Below are 4,650 nucleotides of genomic sequence, written 5' to 3' on the forward strand. Positions count from 1 at the left end.
GTCATGGCCTCCCCCAGGGACGCAATCATGCTGCCATGGTGGTGGAGCAGGTCACTCCCCGCTGACTCCATGGTGGTGTGGTATTCTGTCACGGCTGGGTGTAGTGGAGTGTATCGAAAGAACTTGGAGCCAAACGCAGGGAGGCGATAAACAAAACTGTATTCTCAAAAAGAACAATCCAACAACAAAGGCACGCTATCACACGGCGAAATAAAACGCTCAAACGAACGTGCCTCTCTCCACAATATAAAGACATAGAACAATACCACACAAAGACACCCAGAAACACAGGAACTAATATAGGCAACCTAATGAGGGAATGGACACCAGGTGTGTGCAATAACAAGACATGACAGTGCCGTGGGAGGAGGAGCGGCGTGGCTAGAAGACCGCCGACGACGCGCGCCGTATACCACGTCGGGGGGGATGGCACGCGTCCTCCACGCGCGTCCTCGTTACAGATGGATTTAGAAGAAGTTCTTCAAAAGGTTTTTCTGCATCCAAAAGGTGTGATGATGTGGTCTCAAAGGACCATTAAAATATTCCATAGCAGATGCAGAGAAGACATTGTATACCTTGATGCCACAGGGAGCATCATCCCAAAAGGAAAAGTTGTACCTTTTTATGTCTATGAGATGGTGTTGAGAAATCCTTATAAAGGATCCTCCCGTCTTCCAGTTGCCACATTTGTGACCTGTGACCACACCACTGCTTCAATTTCATACTTTCTCGGAGCATTTCAAACAGACCACATTAAAATGTATGGGAAAAATAAATCCAATTATGATCATTTGTGATGGCTCAATTGTAATAATGCAATCAATAGCACAAAGACAAATCTGGACAACCTCCTGAGCAAATATTTTGACATAGTGACTGGACAAGGGACCACTGCCCACTTTGAGATGCCAATTCTTCATGGATGTCTCAGCCATGTGATGAAGAATGCAAAAGATTTATACAAAAAACAGTTAGTAGTTTACATTGTCTTTAAATTGTTCTACCATTGTATATTTGAAGTGTACAGAGATGTCACTGTATAAGAAAAGTGTTCACAATAGCTGTTTTTACCCACAGTGCCCCAAAACATTATCGCTTTGCTATGCATGTGTTTGGCTTGATGACCAATGCTAGCACACTGCCTGAACTGGAGGAAGTTATCCTGAGTGCTACAGTGGTGTTCTCCAGCCCTCAGAGTGATGGAAATGTTGAAAAATACTTCAACAATCTCCAAACAATGCTGACTAGAGTTGGGGATTCAGCGGATGTACACATTGTGCCTAAGGACTTTCAGGTAGTTTCAGGTAGCAGAAATGCCCATTAAAATAACTGACCACAGTATAACATGCATATTATCTCTTTCAGAATGATGTTCCACTCAGCCCATTCCAGACACATTTCCAAGGAATCATCAACAGGGCACCTCTGGACCATAATGGTGACCCTAATGTTTACTTTTCAGAGATATTCATCCCTTCACTGGCAAGATATTTCTTGCCACAGTCTGCCCTATGGACCAGCCTAATGCTGGGTAGGTTATACATAAAAAATAGTAACAATGGAAACATTGCAGTTTGTATGTTTGCAGCTCCGAGGTAATGTTCTTCACACAACCTCCTGTATTTGGAATTTAAAGTTGTAAACCTTTTCTTTCCAATTTGAAGGTGACCTTGGAAGGCATGGGACAGATTCTTCGTATAAGAAATATTCAAAGATGTTCACTGAAGTCAGCCAAAAAAAAATCACAGGTATGGTACAAGGGAGTGAGCTATTTACATAAATAGGTCAGTTTATATATGCAGCCACGTAATATGAATAATATCAAATTCATTTAGATTAGTCGAGAATGTAATCAACAGTATAGCATTGCAAGCAAAATTAACATGTGGTCAATGTTTACTAACAGAACTTTACATGTGACAACAAAACCCAGGGAATAATGGAGAAAAGCCAGTGGGACCTCAAGCGCATTCCAAAGATTTATTATTCCAAAGACGCAAAATCACTAGACTTGATGATTTTGTGGAAGTTTATCAAAAGAGCCACAATTCACTGCTGAGGGAATTCAGTGACACTGTACGGACAAGGAAAACCAAGGTTGGTGTTCATGTATGGTGTTATAAAATCTTAATTGATATTTGAAGTTGTTGTGTTATTAAGGCTACTCAATTTCTTAAATACACCAAATGTACCTAAATTGAATGCATGATACAGATTTCTTAATGGAATCAGGAAATATCTTTTAAAAACCAAAAATTATGCTATGATCCATGTTTTATTTATTGTCATATATTATTTGTCAGGCACATCGAGTGGAGGTTGAAAAGTGGAAAGAAAGGCAACAAAAAAAGAGGGCTGTCTATGCGTCTCCTATTGCAAAGCCACTCATTTTCAAAAAGAAAGTATCAAAGGTAAAGAGTTTTACCATGTAAAACATGTACTGACAAATTAGTATCAGCTCTAGAAAAAGCTGGTGCTCACTTTTTGTTATGTAATCGTTTATACGCTTAAATGTTTCACCTTTAAGAAACATTGTTCTAATCTACTCTAAGCATCTGACATTTAATTATATGATAAAACAGAGCACTCAGGAAAAGTCCATCCTTACATCTCCATGCACAATTGATGAGCTACTTTTGAGACATGAGGAGGGAGAAGAAATTTGTACTGGCTCTTCCAAGGTTTGTTTGGTGTAAACCACAAATAATGATATTGCAGGCATTTCAGGAAATATACTTCAGCTGCGCTGTATGTTGTACTAATAACATATAGTTATTAGTACAACATTTCATTTAAATAATTTCTTAACATATCGTTGTAGTGTTTTCACAATGCTCAGATTCTATAAAGCCACAGTTTGCTCCATTACAGGAGGACTACAGTAGCCTTGTTCCTATTTCCAGCATATACCAAATATATGTTATGTTATGTCAGGGAAAGGTTGTGGCTTTGTGGTCACCAATAAAAGCAAACAATTAGATTTTTTTTTACTGAAGGTGTACCCATGAATGTGACTGGTTGCAAAGTTTAGTGAAATGTTCAAATCTAAATGAGATCTGTTGACTTCTATCCCAATGTACTATAACAGGGCAACTGGAAACTGCATTTACATCATTGAAGGACACAAGGCCGACCAGGGAGCCTAAACCAAAAGACAAAAAGTAAAGCATTCCATTAGAGGTAAAATAGATTAGATTGAATCCAGTCATACTCTAATTTGAATGAGTAGGAGGTAAGATTCAAGAATAAACAAATAAATAGACCAAATGCAATTAAGTAATATACATTTTGCATTAAAATGCAGAATATTTATTATTACAACTGAATTTCTAGTTGTAATTATGGTATATGGTTTGTTCTTATATATCCAGCTCCGGAAAACATTAAGAGACCACTGCACCTTTTTCTTTCCTTTCCAAAAAAGCTGGAAAGGAAAACTTTGAGTGAGGAACAGAAGCGTTCAATTTGCAGTGGTCTCTTAATTTTAACCGTTCTGTTCCTCACTCAAAACCTTCCTTTTCCAAATTTGTGGAAAGGAAAGAAAAAGGTGCAGTGGTCTGTTAGATGCTGTCCAAGTTTGATCCATGAACCATGAGACTGTTTTACCAGATTACAAAATCATCATTGTACCAATTTCTAATTTATCACTAGGGTTAGATGTACCCACGTGTTAAAGCCTGTAATGAGACCCTCCTTGAGACCTTACGGTTTTAAACATTATCATCAATGCAATAAATACGTTTGATTTAAATTTACATAGTGAACATGACAAAGCACAACAAAATAGGTTATTTCTTGAATACCTATTAAAACATGTTCAAGCATGACAGAACAAAACAGGCTATTTCAAATCTTTATTAAAACATGCTATATACCATCAAAGTGCTTTCGAATTAATATTCACTTGAATAAGCATGGTCATTATCAAAGGGAAGTGATCAGATTTCCTTGATAAGTTCCAGCTCTACTCAATATTTAGGTACGATACATTTTTGGAAACACATTTAAAACTCTTAATCAATGATTATAAGCTCACGTCAGTTCCCGGTATTGCCAGAAAATCCTCTGTCTTTGATTCCTGAATTCCATACATGGGAGATCTTTCCTTGCTGCTGATCGGAATGTGGGTAGAATGTCTCATGTTCCAACTGTCTGTGCATCCTGTCTTTTTCCTTTGGTTCTTCTTCACTCATCCTGCCAATGTCCAATGATTCCACAATAGTGACATGATCCTGGTTTCTTTTTCAATGGGCTTTGAGTGTCTTTAGATGTTGTTCCTGCTTTCAACGTTTTCAGTTCCTTTTCCAACTTATCCAGTTCAGCCATTTGTTCAGCCGACGCCCGAACACATTCTTTCTCATTCTATCTTTGAGCAATTTATCATTCCAATTTTCAATTTCTGATAACACAATCAACGACCAATGTGTTTTTTGTAATTCATCAGGCATTCTTTGAAATTCTTCCCATATTTTCGGTAAATCAAAAAAACTCCAAAAATCTTCTTCTGGAACAATGGCATATTTTTTAATGATCTCTTGGTGACAGTCATCTATTTTCAAACTCTTTTTGATCTCCTAGGCCAAGGATTTCACCATTTTCTAAATTACAACGGGAGGGCTGCAGTCCCTGTATTTACCACGTTGTTTAAAG

At 37.8% G+C, this 4,650-nt stretch overlaps 1 long non-coding RNA gene across 1 annotated transcript; it reads left to right on the top strand.

Annotated features, from left to right (window-relative positions):
- Nucleotides 1-402: 402 nt before the first annotated feature.
- On the top strand, nt 403-2,980 carry LOC105007643. Its single transcript, XR_004576811.1, has 6 exons — nt 403-1,304; nt 1,463-1,531; nt 1,665-1,748; nt 1,934-2,097; nt 2,304-2,411; nt 2,583-2,980. It is a non-coding gene; the product is annotated as an uncharacterized LOC105007643 (long non-coding RNA).
- Nucleotides 2,981-4,650: the final 1,670 nt, after the last annotated feature.

This window comes from Esox lucius, chromosome 14 (assembly GCF_011004845.1).
Source record: "Esox lucius isolate fEsoLuc1 chromosome 14, fEsoLuc1.pri, whole genome shotgun sequence".
NCBI lineage: Eukaryota > Metazoa > Chordata > Actinopteri > Esociformes > Esocidae > Esox > Esox lucius.